This window comes from Rhea pennata, chromosome 1, assembly GCF_028389875.1.
Source record: "Rhea pennata isolate bPtePen1 chromosome 1, bPtePen1.pri, whole genome shotgun sequence".
In the NCBI taxonomy this organism is placed as follows: domain Eukaryota; kingdom Metazoa; phylum Chordata; class Aves; order Rheiformes; family Rheidae; genus Rhea; species Rhea pennata.
The window spans coordinates 137,554,183-137,575,854 of NC_084663.1; positions in this window are offsets into that span (position 1 = coordinate 137,554,183).

A 21,672-nucleotide genomic window follows, 5' to 3' on the forward strand; every position below is an offset into this window, starting at 1 on the left:
CTCTTAGCCACCTTCCTATAGATCACTCTTGCCAGCAGATCCTCCACTGTGCCAGATCTCTCTGCAAGGCTTTTAAAAACCCAGAAATGAGTTGCACTTAACTGAAATGCACCCAGATGGAGCTCTGAGAGCAGAAAGATAAGCACATTCAGGAAAAAATGGCCCTGTGGTAGTGTTACCCAGGAAATGTCTAGATCTAACATAAACGGAGCATCCATTTCTAAAGGTACCACACTCTCCGTAGTGAGGATTGCCAAATGGCTAAGCACACCAAAAAGAGCAACGATCATTTGGAAAACGATTGCAATGCATGTTTATTTACATACCGTGTGTATTTGTCATATATAGCATATAAACAAAAGGTCCAATGCAAGAGGTATCAGGTTTACAAAAGCTTGAAGGATAGTATTCCTCACTTCTATCCAGCAAGTCCATGAAAAACCAAAAACAACAACAAGGAGCAAAACCTACAGGGCTCTACAAGGCTTGACTCTGGGTTCAATGTCCAAAACGCTGAGGAAAGGGAAGAGGGGTGAGGGCTGGGAAATTCCGGTAGAGCAGTACTTGTTTAACATCTCTAAAAAAATGGGATGAACTGACCCTCCACATATTTTGAAGAGATTCCCAGGACATTGTACCACTTCCAGGAAAGAAATACGATTCTGTAGTTCCTTTGGGAAATGAAACAGCCTGGGAGAGGAAACCCAAAATTGCTGTCAAGTGATCGCAGCCAAAGGGCAACGCGCCGGATGGTGAAGTCTTGGGGTTTCTTGAGGAAGCATTTCAACTGTCGGACTCGCTGTAGGCTCAAAAAGACACATTACAGAGAGCCCAGCGGTCACATCGCGTTTATTTATACAACAAAACCCCCAGGGCGTTATTCAGCGGAAATGCAACGCGCTTGCTCGGCCACCGCCTCCGCACAAAATGGAGACGGGGCGGGGCCGCCGCCGGGGCGCAAGGCATGTTGGGAAGTGTAGTCCGGGGGGGGGGGGACGGCGGCCGCCTCCTCGGGGAGAGACGCGCTCGCGGAGCGGTGCGGTGCGGTGCGGTGCGGTGCGGAGCGGGTTTTTTTGACACCGTTTGTTCCTTTGTACACAATGGCAAAAGGTGCACGAGCTGGCAAAAAGTAGTTTTCACCTGCCCTAATGCTCATACACTTCTTATTTCTTACATATTTTCATTATAATACTGTATATAACCTTAATTTTGGCTAGCGTGTCTGCTCTTTCTAGGCATCTGGTTATACTGGCAGCTGCTGCTTCTTTTCCACACCTGCAGGCGAAACAAATCTTTGAGTACATCTTAATTACCCAGATGCATTTGAGGTGTGAAAATCGTACAGATTGCCGTTCACTCAGTCCACACCAAAGGAAGAAAGTAATCAGGTTGGTTCAAGTTTCCACTAAAGAGTTTTTGGAGATAACGCTGTTCAAGCTGGTTGTTAAAGATACAGTGAAAGACTTCTGTATCTAGAACACAATTTGCAGAAGTATGTTTCCAGAAGCAGAAGTAGAGAGACACATTGCATATAGTTCATAGTAAAATATGCACTAGTTATGGGTTGGTCTGAATCTTTTTAAATTGAAGGATATAACTGAAAATATCGCTGAGAAAAAATAAAGGACTTCCTCTCAAACACTTGCAGGTCGTCAACCAATATAAACATGCAGGACACATGTTCACTTACAGGTTTACTACCTATTTCATCTCTTTTTTTTTCTTTTTTTTTTCCCCTGGTCTAGAGGAAGGAGTACTGCCTAGGTCCTGAGCGAGAACTACAAATATGAATACATCTTGAAAAAAAGTCTAGAGGGTGCTTTTTCCACAGGATCCTGGTTGAAGGATGCAGTGATCAAAGACACAATCTTCTGTGTTTGAGGAAAACAGATTTTATATTTAATAAATAAACAGTGTTGCCTCCAGAAAGGACAAGTTCCACCAACAGGTTCTCCTAAAGTGAACATGCTGCACTATGCTTGGTATTGGCTAACTGCTTTGCCCAGATTCCCACATCCACGGAGTTAGCAGGCGTCTTAGAAACACTGGGGTAACATCAGCCTCCTTATACATCAGTAATCACTATTATTTTAGCCCTGCAATCAGTTTCTCCTTTATTCCCTTTTGGGGCTAGAAAATACAAGCAGTACTTTTAAGCATTTCGAGGACATTTTTGGCTTCATGAGGCTCTCATCACATTACTCAGACTAAAATCCTGTAAGATCAGATAATTTTCCTCCTATGCCTTTACTTAGTAGTGGTCACCTGCAAGGGTTCCATTGTATGTTTTACTTATTAGAAAGCAAAATCATTTGTTTCAGAGCTGATCAGGGGAAAAGAATACTGGCAGAGTGACATTCTCTCTTTTTTGCCCAGTCTTTCCAATGTAATTATAAGCAGTGGTTTTAATATTACCTTTATGGAAATTTTCACGTTAATGTTACAAGCCATCCAAAGGAAGCAGAGGAGGTCTGTAGTAAGCAGAGTAAGCAGTTAGAATCAAAGCACAGTTCATAAGAGACTGACAATAACCCTCTGAGAATATTTTACTGCATAAAAATCTTGCTGCATTGTGATGCATAGAAAATACCGTATCTGCACATTTAATGAAGTAAGAGCCCAGTTTTGCTTTCCTTGAAGGTTAAAAAAAAATAAAAATAAAAAACTTGAACACCAACATAATACTATTATAGATTCTTTGAGATCATCCTTAGCAAAACTCAAATGGTAAGTGTTTGATAAGGCAAACACACCTCTCCAGTATCTCTAAAATGTATGGACTGTCTGTTTCACTTTATTATGGCCATTTCAAGTTTCCTGCAATTAAGCCCTATAATTATGCTCATTTCAGCTGTTAACAATATCTTCATGACCTGCACCTTAAACAGAGAAAATGAGGTAAGGATTCTTCTCAAGGAACAGCTCTAGAGAGGAAATCCTGATATCACTTAAATGAAGTATATGTTCTACTTCAGCATAATTAAGTTGTGAGTTCTTAAAAACTAAAACCCATAACTTGAAACTTACTGTAAAGCTACAAGCATCCCTACCAAAAAATGATCTTTTCTTCCGTATGCTGCAGATGGGAAGGTTATCATTACCTATTAGAGATGTTCCTCCTTAATGTCTTGTTTGGATATTTTTTTCAAACTGAGAAGTTTCAACCAAAGCAATTGGGACAAAGCTAACATTTGTTCTGCTTCAAAAAAAAAAAAAAGCCAGTTCTAATGCCCTTGTGTCAGAGCAAGGATTTCAGCAGGACTGTGGCCTCAGCATCGTAAACATCATTCTGCCATCCTGTGAAGGTCAACAAACATTCTTCATGTTGGGCGAAGTTTGTAACACTAAATGAAACAGAGCAAGGACTGTTTTCTGGCCAAGTGCCAAGACCTAGTGACATCCACATTGCACTGCAATTGTTTCCTCTCTGTGGCCTGAAGACATAACTATTCTTATGTTTGTGCTTTTTTGTTGGCTATTTCTTCTAAGGCCCTGAAAAAAAGATTGTCCGAGTGATGTTTTCATAGTATGAAGCTGAGAATATGTACAGCATACCATAGGGAGCATGGGGGTGGTAAAAAGGATAATACTGGGCAAGAGCAGAGGGGAAGCAGGGAGCCTAATGTGGTTTTTGGCACGCTGGCTGCTGTACTGTATGCTGTCTGCTGATGCATCCCTGGACACAGCCTGGGACAGTGCTAGCTGACATAGGCCAAAATTGGTCCAGGGCACAGACTAGCAGTTAAGCATGATGGACAACTAGCAGTCCAGTCCTGAAGGTCATATCCATGTTGGTATTTTTGTGGTACAGACTCAGCCTTAGAGACCTTTGTGCAAAATCAATTCACATTGCACATGCTCAGTAGAGTCTTCTTTAATATTAGAAGGTCTCAGGCCAGGGTTTCCATAAGCAGCTTAAGAAGTTTCTCCCTCTGGATGTTTTTTCCTACTCTTCCACTGTAGTCATTAATCCATACAGCTGTCTTCACACAAGTCTGCACTGATTTGAAGATTGGTTAAAATGTTATAGCTGTAGCAAATCTGAGTGGAAGGTTGAGCTGAAATACTAGTACCATATAGTAGCAAATACTCTTTTTTTAAAAAAATCAAGACTTAAATAACTCCAGATGGATATCCCAATTACATTTGATTTCAATATTTTTTGTGTTGATTTGTCTTGTAAAATTGTGATAATACTTTAAGCCAGCAGGGAACTAAAACTATGTGTTCAGAACAGATTTTGAACATGTGCAAGTAATGATACACATTTGACAAAGCACAGAAAAGCAAATGTAGCAAATGCGCTATCTCAAAGCTCAGCCAGCTTCCTGCATTATGAACCTGACTCTCTGGCCAGATACTTATGTGTAGGTTAGTGTTCTCAGTGAAAACAAAGGCCCAAGCAAAAAAAATGAAGCATTTCAAATATTTAAGTGTAGATTGAAGCAGAAAATGTTTAGGGCAGCTCAAGCTCAGGTATAGGGATTCTCAGCAGACTTTTTCTGCATACAACTGCTTATAATCCCAAGACTGATTTCTCTGCCTTATGCCAACCCACAACTACAGACAGTTTGGCACTCTTCTAGTTTAAATGGACCATACACGAATCATGGAGTGGGAGGTGGTGATGCATCATCATCATCAAGGCAGCAAGCTGTTGCAATGCTTAGGTTTTTGGTTTGCATTTGCAATTGTATCTTCAGATTTACCCCTTTCTGGGCCCTGCACTTCTAGGAGACTGAACACACTTATACTGAGACAAGTTTGACCACAGTAGGAGAGTGGAGGCAGTGAAGCCATTTGAAAAAAAAAGGGGGGGGGGGCGAAATACACATAATCACAAATAATTCAATGGCTGTTAGCTGAGGTTCTACAGATGAGAATCCTCACTGCTCAACACTATCAGCACAGGATAAGTGTAAGGGATACATATAAAATCATGTTGTTTTCGTTCAGGGATCTGTCATTATTTCCCATTACTACAGAGAGCCAAAGACTGCAGGGGAGGAAGTAGAAATAGGATATTTGTACATACCACATACTGTGGAAATAAATTATCTGTGATATAAAATCCACTCTTTCTGGGCATTAGGACTATGCATATTTTGCTTGCGAAAAAAATCCTATGCTTGGAATCAAAGCCTCCATTTATTCATTGCCTTCACACTGAGGCATCCCAAATAATGCAGTAAGCTGCTGCCCCAAAGTCAGGAGCTCAAAAGGAAAAAAGAAAATGTATACATCCTATGGCTGGCTCAGTGTCTGGAGAAGCAGGCATCTGCAGTTCGAGGGGAAAGGAGATGGCTCTGATCACTGAAGGAGAACTGGGCTGGCTAAGCATTTCGTTGCTGTATAGAAGCCTGTGTCTGACAGAGCACAGTGGGGCCAAGTTGAGCACACCCCCTGGCTATAGGAGTAGGCTATCCAGCGTATGAGGGACACTGCCTTAGAAGGCAGCCTTTTCCATTCTCCAGACCCACAATACAGAAGAAAGTTTCTTTGATTTCTTCTTCTTTTTAAACGTGTTTGCTGGATATTGGTGCTTGCAGGGAAGTAGTCCCATGGGGTGGTCCTTGAGTTCAGACAGCTGCAGAGATATGGTGAAATCCTTAGCTTTTCAAGAGGAACTTGGTATGCACATGTGGCTCTTGTCTTCCACTTTACTATGAGTTCTGGAAACCCAGCAATCCTCTTCCCTTCCTATTTCACTATCTTTGACTCTTTGACCTCTTCCTTTATATCTTATTTTTTTTGGTCCCCTACAGTCATATGATTTTCCCTAGGTCTCTTTCTCACTCATCTCTCATTTTTATGGGGATGGAGAGAGGAGAAAGGACATTTTGTTTTATTAAGAAATGGGCTGATACCATCCTCAGCATGCAAAATTGATAACAGAATTCACAGGTTTTTCACCTAAGCCTCTTTTTTTTCTTCCCTTTCTACTTATCAAATAAGAAGAGCCTGACAGCATCTCTCTGAAGCTTTCTGGCAGTGCTCAGGAAAGACTCCACACAAACTAAGTTCCATATAAGCAACTTCTACCCAGACTGTGCTACAGTTTCTAGTGTACCCTAGTCATCTTCAGCTCCCCAGGCATTCTGCTTCCTTACTTCTTATAGTTCTTCTGCTGTAGGTTTTTAGCCTTACTCAGAAAGACAGGGTGAATACATGCACAGAGTCAAGATTTTGAGTATAAATTGGCACTTAATTCATTAATTTGCATCTGATTCGAGAATCTGATCCTATGCACTTGTTCAGAGGCAGAAAAGTTAATGTGAAGTACAGGTAAGTAAATTTTAGCTTTTCCTGTTGAACTATGTAATTACATTTTTGCACAGAGGAGCACATCCTCAAACTGCCAAATACATTGTACATGTTCAGCTTATGTGCTGATGTAGTGAGGTCCTTCTTTTCCTATGTCTATTCCTTTGCAATTCTCTATCTTTCATAGTTATCTTATTCCAAAGTAGAAAGAGGAGCATAAATTGTCAAAGATCTTGTCTTAAGATACTTAAGATAACAAGGTACAACACGATGTTTTATTTGGTAGGGTCACTCAGTCAATACTTGTTGTTCCTCTCTTCATTTTGGTATCTGTACATTGAATGAGTTAGACAAAGCAAAGTGCCAGAAATCAAGATACAGACTACTGTAGAGATATGATTCAGCATTCTTTGAAGGTTTAGCTGCCTTTGATACAAAAGGATTTTTACTGCACAATATGTAGAATATCAGTGTAAAACAGTTACCAAGGTAGCCATCAGAAGAAACAGATCATAATACCAAATATAATAAAGATGTATTTCCATGGAGCATTCATGACAGATTTTCATCATATCTGACAAGAGTACTGAATTATTTCTAAGCAAACTGACAAGGCAAAATCCAAATTGAATAAATTGTTTCTTAACTTATTCTACTTTATTATTTCATTGAAGAAATAATGGTATAGTTAGTTAAGGCTGATTTTAAGGTTTCAAATTCACATTTTAATTTGCTTATATTTTTTCCTATAGTTTGGTATTTTTCAGTTGACACATATGCTTTCAAGTGACTGTTTTCACCATTCACAAAAGTTTTTAGGCATCTCCTGAGTTACTTAGACTCTGAAAATAAATTTTTGCAGTTAAAACATTTTGGGGATGTATATTTTATTTTCTTGCTTGCTTTCATAACACTAAAAACAGTTCAAAATTCTGAAATTTGGCATGTACTTACTTTGCAATAGGATGTAATTTCTTTGAGTGCTCAGTAAGAGAATTATCTGTGAAATGGTGAAGCTCTCCACACTGTTTCCCGCATGATATGTATTTGCAAAGGAGTCCGTTAGCTTGGAGTGGCAGTCCTAGATTCATGGGAAATAACCATGAACAGTCGGCTTTGCGATCCTCAGAGAGAGGCTCTGACTAATGGGTTTTGGAAAGGCTGGTGCAGGAAGGGATGGAGTTCTGGGAATAGTTATGTGTCTTCCCACATTTTCTTCCTCTCTACCCCTTTTGTGGAATAAGCTGAGATAAATTACTGTCTCAGACGGAGAATCTGTAGTATCATAGCCCTGACTACCATTATAAAATGAAGGATATTTGGCGTGAGGTGGAGGTCAGCAGCGGGCTTAGGAGACAAGGACCAAAGAGTGAGGAGCAGCAGATGGTGCAGGGGTGAATTTATGGATTCATATATATCTGTGTGAATTATGCCATTGCAGTGTGAAACTCCACCCTTTTAGTCCTTCTTGCAGATAATTAGAAGGGAGCTGAGAAATACTTGTGGTCCGTTTCAGTTAACTAACTTGCATTAAATAGGAAAAAGTATCTGTAAGTGTAAGAGTTGCCAGTTTTTGTCCTGCCTTTCCACTCCCGTATTATTATGATCTTCTTCATGTAACGAATACAGGGTTCCTTTTTTCTTCAGTGCAATCACAGTTGTACACAACTGAGGAGAGGCAAAGTGGATAACGTTCTCACACTGCAGTGAAACAGATTGAAATAGCTCCCTATTTGTAAGCAGAGTCATCCACACGTGAATAAATTATGATTTGGTTTGTTGATTAATTTCACTGTAATGTCCATGCTAAACCTTATGATAGCTTCAGCTCTTTGATGGCAGAGGACCTCAGCAATGGGGAGAGAAAAGGAGAAAGACCTGTTCTTTCAAGGAATGTGAATTAGGATTTCATTCAACAAAGAAGCTTAGCAGGAAAAAGAAAGGAGGCGTGGAGTGAGGGGAAGAGAGAGAAAGAACAGAACAGAAAAGATAGAAGCAGAGCAGAAATAGCCCGAAGGCAAAGTAACAGTCTTAGTAAGTGATACTGAATCATGCAAAACAATGAGAAAAGCCTGAAGTTGTGAACGCATAAATGCACTACTTTCATTCATTCTCTCTTACCTTTGTGTTTGTGATCTACAACTTTTATCCATGAGGATTTCACATTTCTTCTAGAATGTTAGTGGCATCATGCAATTACATTATATATGAGAGTTTCATTTCTTCACCTGACAAGGCAGCTCCTTTCCCTACCGATTAGAGATGAGCATTATCTTCTTGCTTGGTATGCGTTGGTTTATGCACCAATCAACTTTTTCTCTTGAAACACTGATCCGTAAACATTCAAGGCCTCTTGTTTCCAAGCCTTGAGTGACTTGAAAATCAGTAAAGCTAATTCAGAAATATAGTGCTCATGCTCCCCATCCCCTCTGCCCATTCAGTCCATCCTAATTAAGTTGTAAGGAAGCCTATGCAAACAGTTGCCAGCAAGTATGAAAATGGGAGTGAGAAAATAAAGTTTTCTTTGATCCTTTCTTCTTCTCGAAGAAAAGCCTTAGTGGTTAGTGCGTTCCTCTGGAAGGAGTTCAGACCCACTCTCCTGTTGTCAGACTTCCTCCCATTTCGTAGGGTGCCAACATCAGGTTCAAAAATACACTGAAATGCACTTTTTTTAAGCTTCTTGTCTCATTGCGCATAAATGCTACTGTGAAAAGACTAAGTGATCAAGAATGATTTTGTGGGCTGGTGGCTGGGGTATTCTCCCAGGAGATGGGACCCAGGTCTGTTCCCTGCCCCAGTCAATGTTTAATCACTTACAGAGAATGAGAAGTGTGAAGAGGAAAAACTCTCATTTCTAGTCTAGTCTATCAGATGACTACAGCATTTCCTCATTTTTTGCATGATATGGATTCAGATTTTGAAGGTAGAGAAAATACCTGGTCTCCCCTACCTTAAGTAAGTTCTTTTCAGTGAATGTGGAGAAAAAACTCTTGTTCTCCAATAGGTCTGTAATGATCTGGGTGCAGTTTTTCTAATCAAAACTATCCAAAACTTCCTTTTAAAGTATTTATTTTTTGTTTATTATTAAATTTATTTTTTAAATTATTTTCAGGACAACCAAAAATTAATTTCCTAATTAATGTGATTTTGTCTCTCTTTTGTTCAGTATTATATGTAAGCTTTATTATTAATATTTCAACACTATAAATGTTTGCATATTTTATTAATGCAAAGCAGAGGACTGTGTATGCTAAATTAAAAACAAAATCGGTTCCTCTTGTCTATTAGTCAGGCTGGTGTACAGAGAATTAAAAATGTCTTTTCATATGCTGTCAAGCCTTGAGTAATTTCTTTCTCAGCATGTTTTTTTTTTTTTTTTGTGCAAAATGACTTGGTCTTTTTTTCTTCTTGTCTCCTCTGCCTTCTGTTATTAGTTAGTGTGCCCTTGACTAACCAGCCTTTCCCAAGGAAGAATGGTTCATCTAAATAATGTGTTTATTTTACCATTTGAAAATACAGCTACCAGGGGTAATTTGCCTTGAAATGAGAAAGGAGGAAAGCTTCTCAGTGGTGGGCTTGTAGAACCCTTTGTAGAACTCTTTGTTTGCTTTTCTGGAGGATAGTAAAGCCCCAAAATTCAGCAAAACGCATAAACTCATGTTTGAAATTAACTGTTTTTTGAAATTATGCTCAGACTAAAGTCAGCTCCAGTTCAGCAAACCATATTAGCACATACTAAAATTTTAAAATCTATTTATTATCTATTATTATTATTTATTTAAAATCTATTTATTTATATCTTCAGTTTGTTCTGTGCCTATTTAAGATTAAGACAAATTTATCTTTTAGAAACAGCTTCTTTAACTGTTCTTTTTGTCATTATATTTGTGTGCTTAATTTAGGGGAATTTAGAGACAATTTGGAAAATGGGAAATGCATCCGTCATGGTTAATCTCGATTTATAGGAACACTTTGATACAGTTCCATTTTATGGACTAGATAAACTAAGGGCAGCAGGGGATTCTGCTTGAATCATGGGAAAGAATTAAAAACTTGGCTAAAATACAAAACAAAATACAGAAGGGAAAGTTTGATTTGTGTCTAATAGGGAAAAATGGAAAGCACTGAATAATTTCCCTCTAAAGCCTTTTGTTGTTCCCTATCTTTAGTAATGATTGGACCTTGAGAGATAAAAGCGAGCTACATGCATTAAATGTGTGTTGATCTAGAACCAGTTGTAGCTGCAGGCAAGTGAATGGGCTGGTATAATCTGGCATTAATTCTGACCCCCCAGCTTGGAGGCAAAAGCACAAATATCATATTTTTATTTAAAGGCATGACTTTTGGCCTTGATTTTAAAATGATACTTAAACCCCTGACTCAGGAAAATAGTTTACATCATCAGTTTTAAAAATAAGTGAGATGATAGGTTAACAACAAAAAGTGCTAAAAATGTCTGCCTGGAGTTGTACCACTTAGCGTATTTAATACTCTAAGCTGGGTAAAAAAGCAGTGTTTGTGAACATGGAAGATAACAGCAGTGAAAGAACCAACAAAGTCTTTTCCCTCTCTGCTATGGACTTTTTTTCCATCCTGCTCTTTGCAGAGAATCACTTCTTATTTGCCACAACCACAGCAACCAAACTATGATGTGTTTTGCACATGGGCTACTGGCAGCACACGTATCTGGCAAACAGATGTTTTATTCAGAATATTTCAGGTATCACATTATGTCTCAGCATTTAGGAGGAACATTTATTCTACAGAAATAGAATTAAGACTGTTCTGCACTGCCTTTAGTGCCTCTCTATCATGACTTATCTGTTGAGATGAGGATTAGAAGCATGAATGATTTCTCTGAGTTTTTCTGGTTCATTGTAGGTCCTTATAACATTCAACATAAGCTGCTTTACGTGTAATTATGTCATTAGGTAATCGCCTGTACTGAAAATGCACTCAAAGGATGCAATGCTGGGTAATTCTAGTAGGAAGGTAGCAATTAAGTGTTTGATTCACTGTTTGCAAAGGCATGATTTTGTCTGTTGGCTCTTTTAGATGACACCTGAGCATAAAGATCTTCTGTAGCTAGGGCAGGAACATTTTTTGGTCAGTGACAACAGCTCTGATCAAGTTGAATTTATCTGTGAATATATATATATTTGAAGAAGGATATTAGACAGCTTTGAAACAATCATGGTACCACTTTGATCCTAGTCAATGCAGTTAATTGCAGCTTCTTGTTCTTCTCCCCTAGACTGTATAGGAAAAACTGTAAAAAGACCTACTTGGAAAATTAGAAATCTACTTTTCGAGGGGGTGAGTGCATGATCAAAGGCAGCATGGCAGACCTTTTATTGCAGCACACTTATGGTAGTAATCTAGTTTGGTTTCTGTTGATGAAGGTTTGCTCATTGTGAAAAATCCTGTGGATATTACTGGGGTAATTTTGCCAAGTAGTTGAGAATGTGCAGCGTGTGATTCCCTGCAGCAGTGCAGCTGGCCTATTCGGATCCAGTGGGTCAAGGTGCTCTGCAGCACAGCAAGCACAGGAAGGCAAGGTGACGTGGGAGGAAGCAAGCAGCAAGCTGAAGGTAGTGTTTCAGAAGATGAGCAGTTTGGTTTGTGGGCACCAAAGAGCGGCTTGTAAATGCTGACATATTGCTAACACAGTGATTCTCCTGAGTAAAAGAGAGCCACAGGTTTTGAAGACGTAACCTTCATTCTGCAGTGCTTGGTACGGCACACTGGGCCTGGTGTATCTTTGGCCGTTCATTGTGGGCCCTCCCTTGCCTGGGCCAAGGTTTCTTCACCTTCCCGCGCTTGTTGCCAAACCACCTCCACTCCAGCTACCATTACAGCCAAAATCGTTCATGCTGCGTGGCAGCAGAGACGCAGTAAACCGATGTGGTGGGGGCTGTGCGTATGGGGATCATGTTCCTGTGGCTCAGTCCACTTCAGCTTGGGCAGAGGCACTGGATGTCATTTCTGGGCAGAAGTATCTGTGAAAGAGGCTGCTGCTGGGTCCTTTAGAAACATTACCAACTGCCACGCGTGCCTGAAAATGCATTAGTACAGCTGCTGTAGGAACAAGGGGATTAAGGGTTTGAGGCAGACCTAAACAAAGGCTGCAGAAAATAATGGAAGCCCTGGGACCACCACTGTGACAGTGGAGAATGCTCCTGCTTGTTCACATCCAAAGTCAAGAGGTAAGCCTCATCCTTGAATACCGTAGGGTTTTCCAGGGAGCATCTGAGGCTGTCCTTAGTTTTCCAGGCAAGAGAGCAGAAACAAGGATGATTCCCAGATGTGTGATCCAGTCTGTCACCCTTCTGTTTTTTCTGTGCATGTTTATGCAATTCTACACCTTTCTCACATGCCCAACCATGCTGGCTGTGTTCTGACACCTTCAGCAAATTATCACACATCTCACGTGGCAGCAGTTTTAGGAATGTAAATACATGCACAGATGCAGCCAGCATTTATTAGTTACACATCTGTGTCACATTTGTTTTCTTAATTTCTTATTCCAAAACCAATTTTCTGCAGTAAGGTGAAACTAGGAAGGATCCATTTGTTCTCTCTGACAAGCAATTGTCAACCATTCCCTGATCCACAGATAGTGTGCTAGGGATTATACTGGACTGAAGGTATTTGGGGTATCATTCCCCTGACATCTCCACTGGCCCTACATAAGTTGCCTTCTCCTCTCCAGGCTTTCAGAATATTCATGGACAGCCTGTGCTTGAGCAGCATTAGGGCATATTGGTCTGGATTTCCCTGGGCTTGAGTAAAATGCAGTATCACTGATTTAAAGTGAAAGAAGTTCACCAGGATTAAATGGTCAAGTTAATGTCCTGATTAAGTCAGTCATGAAGAGTTTACCCCTTCAACGAAGCTATATTTAACAGATGCCATTAACTAATGAAGGGGAAAGAGGAGAAACAGATCCCCTGCAGCCATTTCAGGGAATCAAAGGCCAGAAAGAAACTCATCAAAGAGTGGACACAAGTATGGGGAGAATGTGAAAAGTTTCTTTGATGGTACCTTAACTTGACAGCCTGCTAGAAAAAAGGAATAAATGAGATATCTTGCAGCTAAGCATCAAGTGTATAAGATATGCTATGCTTAATTTCCTTGCATATATCTTCAAATACACTGAATTTGTTTAAATGAAGGGATTAATTACTTAAATATCTCATTTTTATCTCTTACGTTTATTTACCGGTAAGAATGACTAACGGTGGCTGGCAAACCAGAGGCCTCCAGTCCCCAAAGGATTACAGGCCTTAGGGCCTGTCCTGGGCCTGCCCTGGTCCAGGTCTACTCTTGCAATACCAGCACCTCAGTGCCCAGGGGCCCAGAGGGACCTGCAGGGTTCTCCTTTGTCCAACACCATGCAAGGGCTGCAGTGGCGGTTTGTAACAAGACGTGCAAATAGGAGAGTCCAGAATCTCCCTGGTGGGCAAAGAAGACTGAGGTGAGACTTGAGGTCTTCTCAAATCATGACTCATATACGAGAAAAACTGAAAAATGCTGAATAATCTGTGAAGTGGACCATTTCCAATAGGCCTAGAAGAGTGCTTTTTCCAATTCTTGCACTGGAAATTGCGACAGAACATTGAGATTGTAGCGATGTTAGCAGAAGTAAGTGGCTCATTCCCATCCCATATTAATACTGTATTTGGCATTGAAAGGATGACATTTTGCACTTAGATTCCTGTATAAACTAAATCGCTTTACATGACAGTGTTGTTTTTATATTTCTACTTAATTTATTTATTGAAGTCACTTGTTTATATCAGTCAATTAGCATAGTGTCCAAACTTCTTTGGATTATGTATACCAAGCTGTTAGATGGAATAGCTTTGGCTACTGAAAGCAGTAGAGATTTATATCTTACACATAGCTGGAAATACCAAGGATCAAAAACAAGTTCTTGAGAAACTTTCAAAATACCTATTGAAAAGAAGCTATGCAAACATCTATAGAAGCATAATATATTACAGAGTTGTTATATATATTACAGAGAATTACAGTTACAGAGAATTGTATGTATATTCTATATAGAGAGCATGAATTTAAAAATGAAGAGAAGACACTGAAGGACATTTTAGTGCTTAAGTTCCAGAAAAAACAACAGATGAGAAAGAACAGGTTATTTAAGGGCTGAGAAATGAACAGAAATACTATTAGACTCTGACCATATTTCAGTGAATAAACAATCCAATCCGTACTTCGTAGTAATACGTCATTTTAAATACTAAACATAGTTGGTGGTGAGGAAAACACTTCATCTAATTATTTTACAGTCATCTCCCACATTTTAGTGATAAATTTAACTCAAAGCTAGGTATGAAAGAGAAAAAAAAATGATATACAGCATGTTAAATTTTTTTTTTAAAGAAGCTGTGATTTATTATAGTTCGGTTTATTAACTCTTTCCTGAAGATGAAGCTTTCAGGAAAGTGCTTAAATCTACTCATCTACTAATAGACAATCCAGGGTGTATTTGATTCTGTGGCCACATGCGGCCAAACCATAATCAAAATACAGCACAACTTTGTTCCCCGTGCGGTTTACACAGTGAGATTGAGGATGTGATGCGCAGCTAAGCACACTCGGACGAGGGGGCACGAGCCGTCAGCCTGGGCAGCAGCCCTCGGTCCCGAGGGCCAGTTTTGCTGGGAGGAGACGAAACGCAGAGGGAAGGGGGGTGCGGCGATGGGAATCCGACCCTCCTGGCAGATTTAGGTTTTCCCATAAAAGCGGCTCTACCCCTGCCTTCCCACCAGGCGGCCCAGTGATTTAATTCATTCTGCGGCAGCACCACGGCCTTCTGCGGTTGTTTTCCAGTGCAGGCTGGATGGGTAGTTTGGGAAAGGAGAGCTGAAAAATACATGCAGCTTTCACCTGATTTTTAAAGGACTTCTCTGTGGCTCTGTTTTTCTTGTACAGTGATTAGTTTTCCTCATTACAGAAGGATCCAGATACTGTTTACATAAACATGATAACATATACAAAAATAGCTTTATCTTTGCTGGAACTTGACATCATCTTGCCATAGCTCAGTTAACATGAGTTAGGTGATATTTTCCCCCAAGTTGGATTCACACAGAGGATTTAAGGGTAAAGGCACAGCACTAAGCAGATAATCACCTTAAAATTTATTTGTAAAGTATTTACTACCTACATTTTAAAGCCTCTCTGGAGACCGATGATTACATTTTCCACCTTGTTATGAAAATAAGCTTCCTCTCTTCTTCAGGATTCCTTTTCTACTGAAGCAGATTTAAATACCCGATTTGCAGAGAGACTTCCTGTGTTTAAATCACTGCCATGTTTCCTTTTGTAGTGGTATCAAACGAGTATGGGAAGATAATCAAACTTCCTACAGCATATTGATTAGCCCTCTTAATTTACAGGGCTGAATACAGCCAAAAATACCATTTGCAGCTATATTCACCCTCGCCCCAGCACAGTTCTGCGTTGCTTCAGGTGTCATTTAAGCATGTAATATTATACCCAGGAACTCCAATTGTCTCTTTCCAGCTGATACTGTTATAAATAAGACAGCATTTTTCAAGTAGATGATTTCTTGTGCAAATGATTTGCAAAGGCATCCCTGATTTTTGTGGAGGCATATGCCAACATTCTCCCTGTCATTTGGCTTATATTAAAAGAGCCAAGTAAGGGAATGAACAGCGCTTCTTAGTTTAACAGCAGAGGAACACACTTCTAGAATGTGCCCTTTTCATATTTTCAGATAGAAAGTCCCCCTCTGGTCCCACTATGAACCTCTGAATTTCTTGGTACGTGAACCTCTTGAGAAGCTGTGCTAGAGAGCTTGCACAAGCATGTTGCAGCACTAGTGTTTGGATACCATCATCCAGAAAACTTCATATTGTTTAATATTTCCAGCTGAGGGTGGAAAGATTTCCTTCCAGCCTGGAATAATTTCCGGCATATTAGCTAAACATTCCCAGTTTTATTGCCAAACTGAAATGTGCAAGTAATTGATTAATGCCCCTTTTGTGCAACTTTTTAGCTAGTTACTTAATTATGGACACACAACAGCTTCCCCTGACCATGCATATGTTTGCTGTGAAGACTTCAGCTACAAGCTTGTGCTTGTAGGATTGAAAATTTGTATGAAATAGCTTGTTTTATTACATGCTTAAGCTGTGGTTGGACAAGATGTTTTAAGGTGGTGGATGGTTAAGGTGGTGGGAGTGCTGGTGGATGACAAGTTGACCATGAGCCAGCAATATGCCCTTATGGCCAGGAAGGCCAATGGTCTCCTGGGGTGCATTAGGAAGAGTGTTGCCAGCAGGTCGAGGGAGGTGATCCTGCCCCTCTACTCAGCCCTGGGGAGGCCTCATCTCGAGTACTGTGTCCAGTTCTGGGCTCCCCAGTACAAGAGAGACATGGAGCTACTGGAGACAGTCCAGTGTAGGGCTACGAAGATGATCAGAGGGCTGGAGCACCTGCCCTGTGAGAAACGGCTGTGAGAGCTGGGCCTCTTCAGCCTGGGGAAGAGAAGACTGAGGGGGGATCTGATCAATGTGTATATATCAATGTGTACATCTGATATCATTACATTTGTGCTGCCAGGTGATCCAATAGCACAGAATCTGTATTCGTATGACTAATAGGGCTTTTAAAGGAGGACCTGATCAAAAAACCAACATAACTTCCCTGAAGCCTGTAGACCTTGGATCAAAGAAGGGTTTCATCTGCTTTGCCACCCTACTTTCACCCCAAATTCGAACAGACTGGAGGACTTAAGTGATTTTGAAAGAATACTTCATTTCTTAAGAGAACTACTTTAACTTCTTCTTTTCCTTCAAAACATTGTAAAAGTGACTTTCCCATAAACAGAGCATAGTATATTAACCATTACAGAAAAACATTTTATATTTAACAATATCAGATCTTAAATTAGTTTTTAACTGATACATCCATAATACTTTAAAAAGTATTACAGTTTCTAAAGAAAAAAATCTGTGTGGCTATTCTTCTGTTCTTATATTAAACCTGGGAACAACAGGGGTGGAGCATGTGATGTGATGTGATACCTGTTACGAGATCAGCCCCTGGCTTCAGGAAGACTTTGGCCTAAGGTGGACAGCTAATGCATTTGTCAGTAGTATCTGCTTAAGCTACAAAACTTAGATGTAGTTTGGGATTTCAAAGCCTTCAAATTATGGGAGCGTTTGGATCTGGTTTTAATTTTCGTCTGGCTTAATTGCAATGATATGTTCGCTCAATCTGCTGATACTGTTTTTTTTTTTTTCCTGGTAGCAAATCTGAATACTCTGAAATCTCATAGTTCTCTTGACAATGATCCTGTTCCTAAACTCATATCCATGATAAAGCACGTGACTGAAGGAAAAAATAAAAGCCTCTCACTAAGCTATATCTAAGACCTACTCAGAAGTGTATTTTGATTCTTGAGATATATTTTCCCACATTGTCTTCCAAAAGGTGGGCACCTGCCAGGCCAAGTGGGGCCTGCCTTATCAACATTGTCATGGAGGCCAGGACGTTTCACATCTCAGGTGAAACTGCATTACCTCATCTTTCCAGATACTTATCCACCTGCTTACACTCATGCTTCTGGCAGCAGGCTGAAGTCACAAAAAAACAGTGTAGCTTCCTGTGGGAATAGTTAATGCTGGGAAAAACAGTAAGCAGATGTCTGCAGCATTTTATATAGGTTCCTGCAAACACTGCTTCTCTGTGACTTGATATAGACCCGCAGCTCTACATCATTAGACCGTAAACCAGATTGGAGATGGAATGATTCTTTTTTCTTTTTTTTTTTTCAGTCCTATGTTTGCTCACAAAATGAGGTCACAGTATACACTAGGAATCCTATGTACTAATGCAGTAGTAGGGCATGCAGTAATAACTTAGCAAGAACCATTGTACTACAGTGACAGGACGACTAGTAATATCAGTGAAGTTACTCTAAGATTGACTTTTTCTCTGCACAGGCTCTCTAATGGCACAGGCATCCTTGGAGTTTAGCAATTGTTTAAGTAAATCTTACTCAGACAGCAGTTTTATTATGTTGTGCATGCTGAGAATGCATTTTTGTGGGGATCAGTAGTGTTTGGAAGCAGACTTGAGAGTAACGGCAAAACAGCACATTTCTCTTGGGGAGACAAGGCCATAGCTAATTGACTTTTGCTGTTCAGCCATGGTGAAGAAAAAGCCCTGCTCTTGGAGAAAGGAGAATTACACTTTCCCAATAAACAACAGAGCAAAAGTAACAGGTTCAAAAGAAAGTTCTGGTTTGCTTTCTTCACCACAGGGGCATGGAGCCTTAGATCTGAGGGTTGAAAAGTGCAAGGGGAAAAAAATAAAGACAGTTTAGGTAGAAAAGCAGTGAATAAGGAGATTATCGAATGATGGTAGTACAGACTGATTAACCCAAAGTTGGCTGCGATATTGAATCTCATTTACTCCCTCTGTCCTCCTTATGCCCGCTGTATCTCACCTCTGAGATTTGCATTAGGGCAACAGTATTTCCATTTTTACTTTGCTGATTAGAGCTTTGGAGCTCATTGAAGACAGATATATTTAATTGTTTTTTCTGTTATTTTTTTCTAAGCCTTATCCTTAACAGGGCCCCAGGCTGTTTAGTTAGGAATATTGGTGAGTAAGAAGGAAAACAAAAGATCAGCAGAGGAGGTAAAAGGTCTCTTAGTTTGAGGGCCGAGTTAGGAGATGGGAATCTAGAACAGCACAGGAGGCTAGTGGGAAGAATGAGGACCCAGGATGGGTAGATAGGGAGGGATGGAGGACACGTACACCCTATAGTGAGCACGCATATGAAGAGTAACAGAAAATGAGAGGCAACTTCATCATGCTCCAAGGTGCAGTGAAAAGAGAAGGTGAGAGGACATCTAGAGCCTCAGGCAGTGGTGGATGCTGGTATAGGGATCTAGGGCACACAGAGGCTCTGGTGTACAATGCAAGGAGATAGCAGTAGGAAAGCGAGTGCATGATGAAGGCCCCAGCTGTAAGGCTGAAGAAAACGAATTCTTGGGGGTTTCGCTTAGACAGAGCTAACCTGAGTCATAGTAAAAACAAATTCAAAAAATTATGGCATCAATAAACAATGGAGGACAAAAGAAACAAACAGTGTGGGGACTAGGTGTAAGGAATGGAAAACTCAGAAAAACTTTAGAAGAAAAATTCTTCAGATTTAATAAAAAATTCTGCATTGTAGGCCTGTATTGGCAAAGAGCTTATGCTGTCCTGGAAAGATGGTTTCTCCTCCTTATCAGTAAGAAATAGGGGTGGATTAATTAAAGTCCTCCAACTTAGTCTACAAATGTTTTGTTTATTCAGAAAAATATTCTTTTTATTATTTTGAGAACAAAAGCTCAGCTTGAACAGACGGAAAGCATGTTTCCTTTAATTTTTGGCTTGTTTAAAGAGCTGACAGATCAGTTTGAGGCTCAGACACAGGAGCTGCAGCGACTCCGCAAGCTGCCATCCACACGCATACCCTTTCCCAGGGCTCGCTAAAACGCACCTCTTTGCATGGGGCAGATGAAGGGCTCACACAGTTCCTGACAGGTGCTGCAGCTCCGCTGCTGCTCTGTAGCTCCCTGACATAGCTTGGAAGTGCGTCCGAGGCCTTATTCGTGTTGCTCAGCTAAGGATTTGTTCAGCACATCCGAAAGGAACGACAGCGCGGTTCTTACCAAAGCACTGCTTCTAACCCAATCCTGAGGACTGCTCTAAATTACGCTGGTTTATAGCATGGACCCTTATGCCAAAAGGCATATTTTCAGCAGTGCATGCACTAACTGTGACCTCTTGCTTTCGGCAGGCAAGCCTCTGACACCAGAAAGAGGCCAGAAAAGCAGTGTATAGGCCAGCTTTGCTGACTGACACGAGCTGCACATCCTGCCACGTGGGTGAAATCCTCATCTGACCTGTGATCAGCACAAAGGCAACTTCTCAGGAGCCCCCTCCATCTCTTAACTCAGAATTTCTCAAGCTTGTTTTTATGATACGTAAAGCTATCAGCTGTTGATGGGCATGCATGGTTAAAACCAAACAGCAAAGCTAGCACATTCTCAAGTTGAAAGCAAAATGAGTATCAAAATTTAATGTGAAGAAAAAGGATCAGAAATAACAATATCAAATTAACTGTTTCAAGTATATCACGATATTATCAGCCATTAGCTGGCCAGGACTTCTTACAGTATTCCTCTTTATACTGAAAATACGCTAGTTGACACAACCATACAGGCAGATGATGGAAAGAAGGGAAAGATTCTGTGGGTACTTGCTCCTGAGTTAGGATGTAAAACTAGCGCACACGCATGCAGAGATACACACTTGAGTCCCGCTTTCCACTTTGGGCTGCTCTAACTCACCATTTCCATTCCAAATGTTTATTTATTTTGTTTATCTCTTCCCATCTTTTCCCAGGACACATGGTTGTTCTCAAAATGAATTTTTCCCCTTAAAACTGTGCAATACATTAGAAATCATTTCTCCAGCCAGGACAATCTGTGTAATAATTTCTGCATTATGAAAACATACTATCTACTCAAACTTTGTAAAAATCAAAGCACTCATTTGTTATTTGCTCTGTAGCCTGCTGGGAGACCTAAAAGCAATAAATGAAAGATTGTTAGTGCCTCAGGAGGATAATGAGAACTTTTATTGCCTAGAAAAGTTTATATTGAAGCTTAGTGGATACCAATTCTGTGCATGTGAAGATGCATCCTGTTTTAAAACTTGATAAATAGTTTTCTAACGGTGGGAAATTTTCCTGGGATACAAGAATGATGTGCACCAAGAGAGCAATCAAAAGACACTAGGCCTAACAAACTGCTTCTGATCTATTTTTCTGTCCACACTTCAACTACCAATATTGGTCCAGTAATAGATACTGGCTGCAGCTCTGTGGTGCACTGTCTAAATAACAGTTATCCTCTCATGAATTTTTAGACTGGGGCTACTATTGCATGCAGTCAGGGGAGAGCACAAGCACAGCACCCGAGGCAGCTGGCTCTCTGCTTCTATCTCCATTCTGTAAGTGAGGAAAGTCTGATAACTACAAGAAAAGTTTCTCAATCGTATAGCTGTAAACATGGTTTCAGATAAAACAGACACACAGGCACTTATTTATTTATTTATTTAGGCTTAGATCATTTACATTTAAGGCTTGAAATAAAGCTAGCTTCATATTTACATATGTGTATTTATATATTTATAAATTTAGCTTTATATATTGGAGGAGGAAGGAATAAAGGTAGTGCATTGAACTCAGTCATATGCAGGTCTAATCATTGCTGTAGCTGGGACTGGGTGACTTGGATCAAACGATCTCCTACACTGAAACTTTTGTGAGTAAAGATCTGGCTCTGTAGCTCAGAG